The 16,266-nt window shown below is 30.2% G+C and overlaps 1 protein-coding gene across 4 annotated transcripts in view; it reads right to left on the reverse strand.

Moving 5' to 3' along the window:
• LOC113514566 (glycerol-3-phosphate acyltransferase 1, mitochondrial) overlaps positions 1-16,266 on the reverse strand; it is a 60,578-nt gene that overhangs the window by 36,435 nt on the left and 7,877 nt on the right. For 2 of the 4 annotated variants that reach the window (XM_026898663.3, XM_026898662.3), the window contains exon 1: positions 5,614-5,822. The exons of the other annotated variants lie outside the window; for them this stretch is intronic. The gene's annotated coding sequence lies outside the window, so the exon portion shown is untranslated. Of the gene's footprint in view, positions 1-5,613; positions 5,823-16,266 lie in introns of those variants that run through there. 4 annotated transcript variants of the gene reach the window in all.

The raw sequence follows: 16,266 nt of genomic DNA on the forward strand, positions 1-16,266 counted from the left end.
AATAGGTCTACGAAAAAATCTCAACATCTCCCTACAAAAAGCTGCCATATTAAATACTTGCAGAATAGTCAGAAAATTCCTAATAATTTTCTGACTATTCTATATCTAAATATAGACGAGGATGAAGTAGCCACCCGTCATACACAAGCGTAACCTTCCGTACAAACATACACACTGCATTTACTTGGTCACGTACCCGTAAGTGTAGTATAATTACCAGCGCTAAAAGCTGAGAAATTTTAAAGAATAATAATAATTTTATTTAAATGATTTTGGGTATAAAACATTTGATCTTATAAATTAAAAGGACCTTACAAAATCTACTTAGATCAAGCGTGCAAATATTGAAAATAAGAATTACAATAAATTAGTTTTAAAATTTTTTATAGTATTTAAACATTACGAAATAATATAAATAAAATAAAATAACATTAATTAAATAATTCAGGATAATACAATTAAATATATCCGATTAGTTTAAATAGTAAAAATAAATAACAATTGGATATCAGATGATCAACAATAAAAATGAGATGTACCAATAAAAATAAAGAAGTCAATAAGTAAGATATGTATTAAAAAATATAACGATAATATGTACAAATGTCCAACCTTTTAATCCGACATAAAATCCCTAACAGAGTAAAAACACGATTCAACTAGCCATTCATGCAATTTTTTTAAGATGTCACTCCAGAGAGGGTTCTTATATTATTTGGAAGATTATTAAAAATTCTCACCGCCATATTATATAGACTTTTTTGCGTCAACGTTAATTTTATTATGGGTAATTTTATTTTATTTAGGGGTCTGTTGCGTAATGATTTTATTGTAGTTGTCTGTTTAAGTGGAAAGTATTCTGGATGTTCTTTAACAAAAATACAAAATTGTTTTATATACATACATGCTACCGTTAGATTATTTTTTATAAATAATGGACGACAGGATTCCGGAATTGAAATTGTAATTGTAGAATTTCTTCATTGTGTGCGTAAAAATCACACAGACGGCAGTGGGAGCGGACAGTCTAGACGTATAATATGTCACCTATATTTAACACAAAATAGGTATATAAATTACATGTCAAGGTACGTTTACTTAAAATTCTTTGTTTTCTTAATTTAGTTCTACTTATCATTAGTTCAAGAAAATGATTATTATTTTAGGAAACTATTTTAAACTATACATCTATTGGCCGTGTGATCCCGGCATAGTACAGGTCACCCCCTCCTTTCCTGTGAATGTCGTAAAAGGCGATTAAGAGGGCGAGGGATGGGCAGCAGCGTACCTCTTAAAACATCTCTAAAGCCTAACTGCCGTTGCCAACCCGCCTGGCAAGCGTGGCAACTATTGGCAAAACCACCCTAGGGGGAGGCTTATGTTCAACAGTGGACAGTTAAGGGCTGATATGATGATGATGATGATGATATAGACCTATAGTTATGACTATTATTATATACACAATAGTTTATCAATATGTCTGTTTTCTCGCTTAAACCAGTGAACTGATAACTAGTATAAGGTAAGTATAGTCTATATTCCTAGACTATATGACGTAATGAAAAATTAGTACACACCTGACTGCTGAAATTCTAAGAAGTGGAAAATTGAGAGTGTGAACTCAATTAAGACATTGCTAACATTTCAGAATCCCACACACTGAATGAGGCAATGATCAATGAGTCAAGCGTTATTGTAAGCAAATGAGGGCTTTAAAGGGGGTACAACTGTAAACTTATCAATAATTCATGACACCACTGTAAATTGACAACTTCTGAAAACGAAAATACACATTTATTCACTGTATTACCTGTTATTGAACAATTGAAGATTTAAATAAAAATAAGGGAATCTGTTCGCTGTATTCAATTTTATCTAAAATAAAAAAGTATACTACAGTTCATCATAATAAAAACGTATGTAATTTTTTGTTCTTGAAGTCGATATTTTTTGCATCAAGCCACAAATATCTTTGCACTATCAACAGCACAGTTCGAAGACGCTGGAACTTTCCATCAGTGATCATTTGAAAAATTGAAAAATAATACAATGGACGATTATTTTTATATTATTTCAAAAAGGGCTTCATTTACTATATAATACGTAAAAACTTAGCGAATTGTGAGCTACGTTTTCATGATTCCGTGCTGGATAGTCCCATATTATAATTATGTTAAAATTGAAGATTTTTTTAAATTACATTATGTATTGGTTGGAAGAGATTAATAGATTAATAAAGACAAAAACATTATTGTGATATCTTATAACTAGCTCCATCAGAAATTAACCGATAGTTTTTGCATAAATAATATGTACGCTTCGATGTTCCGAGCAAAAAATCTTAATTAGTTACAAAAAATAACTAAAAACGATGTAATTGAAATATTTATTAATGACAATAATCTAATCAAGATTATTGAAAACATAAGAGGCAAATTTTTAACAGTCATAAAGATAGCTGATTTTAAAAATATTTATATTTTTACTGATTATGTCTTTTTTCAACTATAGGTGATAAATCCCATAAAGTATTTTTTTTCAGTTAGAGGTTTGCATGTATAAAAAATAAAAGCTTATGGTTATATATGCAGTTAACCAATGTCAAATGTTGACAATCAATGTCATATCAATCCTTGCTTATATATCATATATCAACTTGTTTTAAAACTTAATAAATAAACATATACTCAATGAGAATGACACGAAAAAAAAAATAAAAACGAAACCAATGGTAACGAAATATTGACTGCATTTAATGAACAATAATCGGATAATCAATTATTATTAGAAAAAATGCTATTGCGTAAATTGAGGTATAAAGCATTTTCTATATCATTTAATACCATTCGCTAAAAAAGCATAACAGATTATTTACAAAAAAAGTGTAATAATTCGTATGTATTTTAAATTAATAATGTTTTGGTAACTTCAATTACAAAAATCATTGTTTTATTTTAAAAAATACTTTTCAAAATACCTACATATTGTAATCCGAACGCTCCATAAATCCGAACAGCATGTAAATTTTGGGTATGCGGATTATTTATTAATAAAAAATTGTTATATATGCAATAATGGTCATATCAGTAAGAGGTTATATAATTATTTAAAATCAATGAGAAAAAAAACGAAAACATATTTAGTATTACTTTCTAAACGTTCTTTGATACCTTGGAAAGTATTTAATTACAGTGTATAATTATAATGGCTGAAAAATAACGTTTTATGCAGTGGTAGCAATTGCATTAATGTTATGATAAAGAAAGCAGAAATACTTCATTCTACAACGGTAGAATTGTATTGTCACCATGTTCATATGAGTCCATGATGAAGGAAGCCCCATTGTTGAGTATGGAACCACTCACTATAAGAGCAGGATATTAGGCAAGTGACTTAATACATGATTAGTTTTATTTACACTTTTCCTTCTCATAAAGAGGTCAATTATTTTGTGTCCGTAGTAATTTTCACAACATTTAGCGATTTGATTTTCATAATGAAAACCGTAGCGATATCCTCAACAATTCATACATTAAAACTATACGTATTTTTGAACGAGGTAGATTTTAAAGTTTCAGCGACTTTAGATCATAAATTATAATGCCATATTTAGAATATATTGCCTAATTTCTAATTAGTCAATAGATTGTATGCAGTATAATATGCATTAAATTATTTTTCACTATTAAAATTTAGCACAATGCAAATATCATCTAGATTGGTGAATTGGCATGTAGTACTTGTGGTAATACGTAAATAATGCAAAACAAGCATTAGATAGGATTTTGGATTGAATAACTTCTCAATTTTAACGATATTTAATCAATGGAATTTTCGAAAGTCAAAGACAAAAAGTAGATTTGTTTACTTTTGCCATCATAGAGAACGATATTACGACACGGTTGACAATAAAAATTACAGTATAACAAACTGAACCTGAATAAGTAATATAGCCAAAAGATGTAGTGAATTAAAGCAAGTAACAAACTGCATCCATGGTTGACGAGGTAAGGATGGAACGTGTCCCTATCTCTAGCTCTTTTAATCTAAAGGATACTGTGATAAGGGATAAGAGAAAGCACAAAATATGGCAGGCAAGTAAAGGAAAACCCCTTAGCCAAGCTACCTGACCAGCGCAGTAAATTAATATCTTATCTGATGAGAAGGGACTCCCATCTTTACTCAGGTTGTTACGACGATGACGATTCTTTGACAAAAGATTGTTATTATTGAATTTAAGTTATTTGGTCTCCTAGTGAATAAAACAAATTTGAAATAAGTAATAGCGTTTTATTATTTTTTAGAAATATGTATTTATTAATTTATCAATGACGTAGCGTTAAGATTCTCATCCATTGTAGATTAAGAACCCTCTTTTTTGCTTCTTCGTACTCAGGTAAAAAACGATTATTTTTTTATATACTACTAATAAAATTAATAAGCAGGCCACTAACTGATAGACCAATATTTTTGTTTAATAAATGTTTCAGAGTTTAAATTGGAATATATTATTACCCAAGAAGCATGCCAAGGACTAGATTAATTTATAAATCTACATTTAAACATAAATGTTTTAACTGATTTATCAAAGCCCTGCAAACTGGATTTAGAAGCTGGAATTTTTTAAATATAGTGGTCCCATACGTGGTCTTTTTGCAAAGGTTATTTGTCAACAAATGAGTTCACGGTTGTGAATTTAATTACTTGATAACAAAATGAATTTATTTGGAACTATTTCTTTGCATGTTTCATCATTCACGAAAACTGTTAGTGGAATTTTAAACTTTCACTACTAGCAACTGAGCCGTATATGATACGTCATTTACTGTTATAAATCTAGCGTAGGTTATAGAAATATTATTAGAACAGTGATATTACTAAGCGACAGCTCTAATAAGAAAAATTTTAATTGCATTTCAGGGAACGATTTAGGTATATAAATTGGGACCTTATAGCATTTTTCATCTATACTTCTATACAAATACTATAAAACAAAAAGAAAGATTTGATTGTTTGTTTGTAATGGATGATTAACTACTCAACTGATTTTAATAATTGTTCCATCTAGAAAACTACAGTATGGGTAAGTAACATAGATTATATATTATTTTCGAAAATCTATTTACTCACTCGAAGCCGGGACGAATCGCTAATCTACTAATAAATGGACATAGTTTTATTGCATTATAATTCAATCATAAATTCAAATGATATTTTATTACACTTATGGGTAGTTTATAAAGTAATTTGATTTCGGAAATGGAAATATTTGGGATATAAAAATTGATGAAGATAAAATTAAAATGGATAATGTTATAAATCTACAGACATGAAACACACGAGTGTTAACAATGAGTGTTAAGTACGATGTCTCAAGGTTATGATTAACGTGAGCATTTTATCACACCACCGTCCAGCCTTTGAAGATTCGCACAATAAGCCGAGTGGCTGTTACACCAATCGGCTATCATTATTCGTAACACCGCACGAGGGGTCCAGAATGAGTTAATGTGACAAACAATTTCCAATTGCACCGGCATATTGAACAGAAAGTGAAATCGACGCTTGTAATAGGAACCAAGCTGTTCACGCTGGAAAGAACTAATAGCTTACCTAATTAACTTGATAAACAAACAATGAACACAATTGGGAATGTTTCGAAGTGAATTTGTAGTTATTTAATGATGCACTTTTATGTGATACGTGATGTATTTTAAGACTGAACAATTTATATAATATAGATCGCGAATACGAGGACAGCAGGTGCGTTTGCGAGAAAGCAGAGCGTCGGCGCCCGCGCACGGACTACGCAAAACTAAACGAACTGGCAAGTGTTGATATTGCATGCGAGTATGTGTGAGCCTATTGTAATGCGATGATCGAGTCGACTACATTCAGAAAGATATTTTGTGACTACGTTGATTGAACTTAAACTAAATATATATCTATTGAGATACAGATTACGAGTATAATTAATATGCACAATAAACCAATAAGCAATATTTCAAGCATATTTCGCTTCGATATACGAGTACAGAGAACTTTCATCATTATGATGGTCAATGGACTGAGCATATTTTACACGTGTAACATCGATAATAAGTGAAGCAAAGGTACAATTAATGGATGTAATAACCTTTGTCTTCTATACGCTGTACCTACACTGTGCAATATCTTTAGTACTGAGTCACGAGTTAATTCTTAGATTGTTGTTATTTTCTTTCATTCCATTTTGCGACTTTTTTCTTATCTTTGTATAAAATTAGACATACTTTAAGTGGCCTGAAAATATGTCAGGAGAGGTCTTAACCTCTAATATGTTATAAGTCAAAACATCTTACAAATATACAATTGTAACTTCTGTACATTAGGGATGGGCATATATAGTAATATCTATATATTGCAGTTACAATATCTATATATTGTCACGATAACAGATATATTAAATATCGGTTATTCAGTATACTATACCAAAATGAAAAACATCATCGAAATTTGTATAGATATCCGACTGATATAGTCGATATCGAAATGCGTGATGATCAGAGAGACTTTGTACAAAAGTCGATCGCTTGGGTACCTCTGTCCCATTCGTGTTTCAACCGTGAAGCAGTTGTGTTTGCATGGCTGTGTTTCGGTTTGAAGGGTGGGATATGGCGTGAATTTACTAGGTACAGAGGAATTACACCTGAGTCCTCAGGAATGGCAACGCATGGGGGATATCATGGGCGAAACAGTATACTCTGTTATGTCCATGGTACTGCTCATATCTATAGGCGACGGTTACCACTTTCTATCAGGTGGGCCGTCAGCTTGTTTGCCATTCTAAGTTGTATAAAACAAAAACCTTTTTTTCCTACATCATTTTCTTGAAGAACCCAATATATACATAATAATAATAATAATAAACTCTTTATTGCACACAGTAGAGATGTATACAAGGAGTATTTATACAGAATATATATATACAAAAGGCGGCCTTATCGCTAAAAGCAATCTCTTACAGACAACCTGGAGAGACTACATATCGGAGTGAGGAAGGGGTTTTAATAGGAGAAATAGAAACCAAAACAATATTTTGAGAATCTTCCGATATCACGTAAGAACTACTACTACACTAAATTGAATACGATTTTCACTGTAGATAAATAGATACTCTTTACTGTTCCCTCCAAGAGATTACAATAGTAAACTTATTATAGATACAAACGATTACAAGAAATAATCATTGTAGTGAAGGCCTAACTTAAAAATGTATGTATGTAGTATGTATACATGTAGTGTATTATTTCAATACAGCATCTGGAACTAGTCTATGTCATTGATTTTTATACTTTTTAAATGAAGTAGCAGGCAAAAGCTAGTAGCTTATTATGCTACATAAGCACTAGTCTTCGTGAATATTGTTTCCAAAGTTAAGTACGATCATCGGATTTTCAGTTGAATGTCCATGACTCTATTGACTGGCTTTCAAGGAGGAACTCATAGAGAATGATTCATTTAGTGTAGCTTCAAAGACTTCGTTTACTTCTATTTTCGGTATTGCGTAAAACAGATTGACCAAATTATTTTTGAGTTACCAAAAAATTTTTTTATCACTCATCTTAATCAATACTTTCCAATATTATTAAAGTGAAAGTGAATTTTATTCTTATAATTGACCAAAACATTGTAATTGGTATTTATAAAGTAAAAAAAAAAACTTACTTTTGTTAGAGAGAAATTGTGAAATCAAAAACCGCAGACTTAGGTACAATATAGACTCAGAGGAATTAGGGTGTCCACTGACCATGTAACTTAATTCTTAACCACATCACGATTGCCACGACCTGTTTGTCGCAATACCTACAGTCCACAACTTAGATATACTAGTATGTTGTGAACGAAAATGCAAAATAGCAAGATGTATAAAGTTGAATTAGACCAAGCGAGCGAATACTGGTTGTTCAACTATTAATTATTATTAAATTTGTTTTATGTGTTTATTTGTATAAGTATGTGAACGCGCTATTTTCGTAGCTCGACTGCAATTGCGAATACTGTATATGTTGTTATTTCATTGTATTTTTATTTAATCTTGACAGCGAATGTGTCAAGTTAGTATGGGGAGACTCGAAATTTATACCGTTTTTTAACACAATGCCGATTAATTTTGACTTAGTGTTAATGATTTCATTTCGTTTTGTACACTAGACAGATAGTTTTATACAAAATACTTTATTTGACTCATCTATGACATACGTAAATTTAGAAATTTTTAAAAGTTACATAAATATAAGAATAAAACACAAAAGATAAAATACAAAACTATGTTTTCAAGTCGCAGTGACTCATGGGCCACAGCTCAGTGATAGTTTTGTTTCAAAGCAAAGCATACAGAAATAAAATTGTGTTATATAGATATATAAATAATGCATGAATAATATATTGGATTAGTAAACTAAACAAAATATAAAAATAATTCATTTCAATAATTTATTATATGTTGAATGCAGCCGCTACCAAGCGACCATACCAAGTTTTTGTTTATTTAAAAAAAAACTACTGTATTTTGTACTTTAGTAATTATCAGCTGAAGTATAAAACTAATATTAAGGTAATATTTCTCACTAGCTTATACCCATAACTTCGATCGCGTGAACAATTATGCCGATTGCCCGGGATAAAAGTACCCTATGTCTTTTTCCGTCCCAAATGTATGTATAAAATTTTGTGAAGATTAATTGAGCATTAAAGCGCTAATAGGTAATAAACTCACATTCACATTTATGATATTAGTAAAGATATTTAGTTTATATTATAGCGTTCGTATTTTACATTGTATATCCTTTACTAAACAACGAGAAAAACAGGTTTTTAATCAAGAAAAACCAAGCGTTTAAAGTATGTGTATTAAATCCGAATTACGAGCGTGTAAATATAGGTAAACAAAATTAATACTTAATGACACTGACAATTCTTTAAAAACTAATGCCAAACAAGATAATTCAACAAGAGATTATAGGATCATTTTGTAATCCTGGTTTAGAAACATATTGCAACACATCCATCCAAATCTACATTTTTCCTTCTGAGATATGAAAAGTATACCCATGTGGTCTCTCCTGAAAACTATCGTGCTGAATTCCAGATGTGTCCATCACGATGGACCAACTGACCTGTCTTTCCGGTCTAACCATCGCTCACTGGTGCACCGCCAGAGTTTATTGTTAGCGCAGATGGGATTACCATTTCATTATCACCCGTAAAAAAAAATACAAAATTGAAATATTGAAAAAAGCATCAATGACATTTTCATGTATTCCATACATTTTCATTCAGAACTGTTAGAAATGTTTTGAGTGTTTTAACCTGATATAATTTTTAGAGAAAGTGCCTATTTTTATAATCAAATTTCATTTCATTTCGTGACTCTTATGGCTTGTAAATATTATGGCTAACAATAATATTATAATGTACTTAAATTATTTTAAATTTGCAGCAATAATATTGTTTGCACATTCAGGGTCGTGGTCAACTGGCAGATAAAGGCGCTAGGTGTTAATGGTGCCCTTTACATTTCGTATTATGTAACGATAACTTGATATTATTCATAAAACACTTGTACGAATTATTACATAATTGTCTGACCAGTTATGCCCATTTAAGGTACTTTCAAAGGTTTATTTACATTAATTGTTTTATCCTTACATTTCATACTGAATCGATTACGTGACTGGGCTGTTTCTGTGAATATTTTTGAGAGATTGACTTCACTCCTTGTTTAATTCCTTGAATATCATTATTGGATTTCAGCCATACATATTATGTCTAAGACTTATGATATGATATACTTACTTATTTGTATGTATTTTTATAATCTACGGAACCCTTAGTATATATTTCCGAGTTGCATTTTATCAATTACTGTAAATTTTAATTCTCTTCAACTCGTAAATTTTATTTTTATAACTTGTGGATTAATTTGTAAATACGTACGTAATTTTCAATAACGTTTCCTCATTTTTTTTGTAATATATTATAACAATTAATATATTAAAATTGTGCAAGAATGTATGTCATATTAATAAAAATTAAGTGACAAGTAATTAAATCGGAAGACTGTCAAAAATCCTCAAATATTTTATTGTGCAAGGTTGAAATCGAGGCCATTATATATATAATCTGTGGTCAAGGGATTCGAAGTAAAAAAAAAAACTAAAGAGAAAATTAATGAATAGTTGTTTTTTTAATGGATGAAGATGAAATGGTGCACCCGTTTACACTCAAGATATAGCTGGGCACCGGCGAAGGATAAAACGATAATCCCCATTGTTTCATCGAAGGTACGTCAATTAGTGTAACAAATTAACTACAGGCGATCATGTGGAGGTCAACCTTACAGAGATTGCTAACAATTGGGATTAGTAACTTGATTGCTAACAATCCTTTCTCCTCCGGATGAATGGTAAAAACATTATGGGAAGAGAGTATAAGATTTTTTAAGAGTGATTATGAAATAGTAACCTCTTGCGCTATCGGTATACGTTAGCAGAACACAAGTTATGCATGGGACCATCAGTTTTCATTACTAACAACTCCTTTCCCCCGGAAAACAAAATTTTAGCCCGTATAAGAAACAGCAACATCACGGTGAGAGTAACAAAACTAATATTGACTATTAACCATTTCGGCAATTAAAATTAGGTACGAATTACCTGCAATCACTTCAAGTCTAAACGAACTAAATTAAAATAAGTGTAAACAACGCAAAAATTTAAAATTAACTATTAATATTGACTGAAATAATAAGCGTAGTACAAAATATGTAAAGTATGCTCCTAGTATTTATCAGCAGATAGAGTACATATCTTACACGACTTGCATGGCAGAATGTTCGAGCCATCAATTACAGCGGTGTTAAGCAATTGTCGGTCATTGGTCAGCTAACCGACAATTGTGTGTCGTTTATAACCACTTGGTCTTATCCAGGATACCACACAAAAGGATAGTGCACGAAGTCATCGATTGATGTCTGAATGGTTTCTCGTTTTGTTCTGAACTCATTGGATCAGATACACTTTAGATAATAACTTATTTTTGCTGCATTGTCCTAAATCAGGAGATTACATATTAAACATGTTTTAATTAGTAAAAGTTAAACTTTAAATTCAAACTCCATGTTCAAACATAAGTTTTTACTCAACTACCAAAGAAAGAGGATAACGATTTTTTCGCACCCAGTTCCCAATTTTTAATACAATATATATTCAAAATTGCTTGATAGATTTTTATATATGTAGTGTTGTTACATTTATCTTAATTGTAGGATTGCCTATAGCTCTATATAATAGTACGATATAAATATGACGCCAATAAATTGTCAAAAACTGATTTTTCAGTCGCGGTTTTTGGAATTTCGTTTCATCTATTTATATCAATCGCATATGCCTCACAGTAAATATTCCGCTTGATGTACAGGTAGTAGCTAGGTGGAAAGTACTTGGTCTTGTTAATACATTCACTGACTTCTAAAGCTCTTATGTTTATAAAATTCTAATACATATTGCTAATTATCGGACACATAGTTCTTTATTTACATAAATTCGATCAATTACGATCAATAAAGCAAGATACAAACTGTAAACTAGTATTATACAGAACTAGTTGGCAATTCTTTGACCAAAACTAGACATTAGGGCTAGTCGAGGTCTGTTGACAACCTTAATGATACAAAATTACAGGCAGTGTAACCTAGTCAAACCGCACGTTTCTTGGTATACCTAGGACGAGTATTAAAAAGATTATTCTGGTATCAGTAGGGCTGTGAATTTACTCGGTCTTTCAATGCAAGAGCTCGAAATTACCATAGTTTTTCTAGATAATTTAGGAATCCCTAAAGAAGCTCCCAGTATCAATGACAATAGTAGTAAGATAGGACCTCTGTAACATATAGTAAAAGGAATAGTTATCACAGTAGACTCTTCAAAATTGTATCATTATGAGCGAACCTTAAAACTAGGTCTAAGGCAGTTTTGGTATTATATTAATAGCAACATAAAAACAACATATTATATTTCGTGTATTAATAAAAAGTATTGTCAAAAACTACTCTACGATTTTATAAACAATTTTATTTGCATTAAGATTTTCAAATCAGCCCTGTTATATAATAACAACCCTATCCTAGGATATTATTTAGCCACATCCGTTGGATTGTTAATGATGGGAATGCAGGATAGCTACGCATATACTGTTACGATAGATGATCAATATAATCTAGTCTTAGTCAAGATGACGAGAGTCGAGTTAAAAGTCAATAGAATAGATGAGCAATATGAAATTATTGATTATACATAGTGTCAAGGATTGGTATGGAATGGCGTAGGATTCATTACTGGAAGCATTTATTTGACTTACCACTTTAAGGTAGATACTAAGGTCTAAAAATGCGTTTGTCACATCTTGAAACTTCAATAGCTCAACCAATGGTTATGAAACTCGGTATACACCTATTATTTGAAATGGAAATGAACAAAGGCTATTAAACGCTGGAATAAATATCCCAGTTTATTGATACATTCCGGCATAATCTAACGCGTAATAATCTAAAAGCGAAATTACCTGAGTTTTAATTATTTTTTATCTATGTAGTGTAAAATAAATACAGATAAAATAATAAAAATGTGACGATTGCTAGTGCTATTTCAATATATTGAAAGTAGGCCAAAATTGAAAATGCAAACAGAGATCAGATATTTTATAGCTCTATCTAATGAGATTCGAACCCACATCCGGCCGAGTGTGTTCTTATGTAAAATGTAGTAGTCACAAATGTAGGAAGATAATTTTTACAATCTACTCATATTATTCTAAACCTACTGTTACTATTTAAATAAACATGATTGTTTAGTTCTGTAAATCGTCACATCACTCAAGTCAAGTCACAAGTTAGACTTTCGTCTTTAGACTTTGGGTATTCTGTTAAACTTTAGTCATTATACTCATGACATTAACATAAATAATTGTGATAAACATTTGCTAATAAACATTTATTGATATTTAACTGTAATTATAATATTACTCTATATATATTCCATTATAGTATAAATATAACCTTCGACACTGGCATCGTTTATGCTCATTAACACAAATACGAGGGTCATGAAAATAGATATACAACAAACTTTTTTTCGTATATTAATAGCTAAACAGTTAAGAGATTTCAAAATAAAATTAACTTAAAACTATATATCTATTACTTCAAAGGTTTGTGTGTCATTTAACACAATCTAAAGCATATTTATAGGTTATGGGAACACTGAGTGGCTTTTATTATACTTATCTCATTAGGGCAGTGTAGCGTCCTAATTAAGATATTATAATTTTTTTTGCAGTTTCTGTTGTCTTAGAAAACCTTAGATAACCTGACAATTAACCGACTATTTCAATCTGCGAGCATGTAAAAATGTTAGTTAAAAATGAAAGATTTTATACATTTATAATTTATGTGAGATTTTAGGATGAAATCAAAACATTTTTATGGCAGCCTTTAAGTTACCCTTTAGTATGATCTTAGTTTTATCAAAATTGAAATCAGTTAATTTGTTGTGAAAATACGCTAGAACCTAAATGGTCGCGTACAACGCGGTTTCAGAGATGTTTCTCCCACTAATACTCAGATTATGGAATGAACTCCTTGTCGAGGTTTTTCCTCAAAACTACAGCATGGGGTTCAAAGGGAGGGTAAAGAGGTTTCTTCAGGGTCGGCAATTTGCAGGTAATATCTCTGATATTGCAGACGTTCATACACTACGGAAACCATTAACTATTAGATGGGCCGTATACTTGTTTGCAACCGCAGTAGTATAAAAAAATATTTTGTTGACACCAGCGGGGAACATTCATACGAGTATAATATTATATATAGTATAATTATATAAAATTCAACATGGAAGTAAGTCCTATCGATTACAAAATCAATTATGAAAATTCTAAATATCAGATCGGTCTTGATTTATTCAAAATATAATACTGACTACAAAATATAACTGACTTACTGATGGTATGGTACATATTCGTATTATAACAATGTAACAGTCTTACCTTGCCAATATGAATAATGTGAAAGAGAGTTAGTTTATTTTCTGTTAGCGTTTTAATAGATTAACCAATCGACACAAAATTTAGCATATACGAGTTACACATATACTATATTGTGGTGGAGAAGGATTTTTATTTATTTACATATTTTGATGATGAGACGAAATCGCGAGTAAGCATAAGTTTACTACAAATACTAGTTTTAGACATTAATTATACTAATAGTATACGTAATACCTTGTTCTAAGAGTAGCATAATATTAGTGTGTTAGATATGCTCCGGACCAATGTAGAGAACATTTCTTATCTTGCGAAACGAGATGATGCTTTGAAGTTAACGGATTAAAGTGTAATAAAGGTAAATCCAGAATATTTACTGCCTTAGTCTTAATGGATGACTAGGTCTTATATGGAACCAAAGTGCATATTTCAAATTTTTAAAAACTTTTTTGCGGATTAATGAATCATTTAGGTATTTGTATCAATTTTATTAAAAAAAAAAAAACATTTTAAACTAATTAATTTTTCATTATCAAGTTCGAAATTATACTTATGTGAAGGTTTTTAGGTAGTAATTATGTACTTTATAACACGTTGGAGAATATAATGTTTTGCAAATGCGGTCAAGGTCGATCAGATGATTATATAGGTTTCTTATGAAGCTTCAGATAGTGTTATTCGATAATGGTAGTTGAAGATTGAATATTTACCAAATTAATAACAATAAATATTTGTTTTAATTAGGCCAAGTTTCATTAGAAACATTGTATGCAGGAATCAACAGTCAGATATTGCCTCAGATGAACTACTATATATCTTATCCACTATCTCAAGATTATACATTAACACAACTTTATTTAAATTTACGATTAATATGCGTAAACAACGCAAAATTTTAAATTTACTATTACTTATTTTTTTTCTTTGTGGGTGTGTATGTTATAACAGTAATAATGTTAGTAATAATATTAAGAACAATATGATATGTGTTGATTTAAACTGACATGTAAGACAATGATTAAGTCACAAGATGTCGTTCTTGTTCATCAAAATATTTGTGGTTTTTTCAATAAAGAATTAGAATTCTTTTTTTAGAGACCCAAAATGTACAAGTACTATATCTAAACTGAATATAAGCTTAAAAAAAAGTGGATGTCTTTTTAAATATTATAAAATTGCTAGTTTCTTCATAAAAAAGAAATTATATTTATGGAGGATCAATAATTATTTTTTAAAATAATATTTAATTTAAAAAACGAATGGAAATTGAGGATATCTCTAATGAACATTATTAATAGAATATCTTGTGTAGAACTAAATTCCATAACTATTTGAGTATATCGTCCACCAATTGCTTGTTTCTTCTTTTTAATTGGCTATGAAGGAAGCAATGAGACGAGTCACACGCAAAAATAAGAACTTATTTGTATGTGACGACTTTAATGTAATTTCTTTATCAAGTTGTTCAACTACTTGGAAATTAATGAATTTATTTAGCTAATTTGACCGATATAATCTATTTTTGGAATCTACTGGAGTTGCTGGTCACTTGTTTGGTAATATTTTTATTATAGTGAAATTAAGGTAAAAACGAATTTTGACTGTTGACTAGGCTCGGATCATTTTGGATACAACATCGTAATTGAAAACAATGCTTCCAGTGAGTCTAAAAAAATAACATGTTCGTAAATCATTAAAGATAATTTACCAAGGTTTAAAAGTGGATTTAAATATAAAATATTAATTTCCAAAATATCACAAGATGATGATCCGGATGATGCATGTGAAAAACTGTTTATAGTAATTGAACGTTAAGCCAGTACTGAATTCAGAACAAAAACTTTAACTATAATGTTAAAATTATGCGACCGGGACACTGGTATGTATTTATAAATCTAGGACCAAACTGAGCTGTTCTGAAACATTGTTTAGAAAAGTAAACGGGTATTTTATGGGAATAAGCATTAAATATTATAATAATATATATTTTAAATCTACCGTTTTAACAAATTAAAAACTATTATTAAAAATCACTTATTGAACAAAACATATTACACACTAAACGATTAGTTGATTGACAAATGTGCATTATCGACTAACACCGTGTTAGTCGATAATGCAGGCATTTAATGACTGTGTAATTTTAGACATAAACTTTTAAATAAATAGACATAATGTTAACAG

Source organism: Galleria mellonella, unplaced genomic scaffold (assembly GCF_026898425.1).
Source record: "Galleria mellonella isolate WM207_F2 unplaced genomic scaffold, CSIRO_AGI_GalMel_v1 utg270, whole genome shotgun sequence".
Classification (NCBI taxonomy): Eukaryota; Metazoa; Arthropoda; class Insecta; order Lepidoptera; family Pyralidae; genus Galleria; species Galleria mellonella.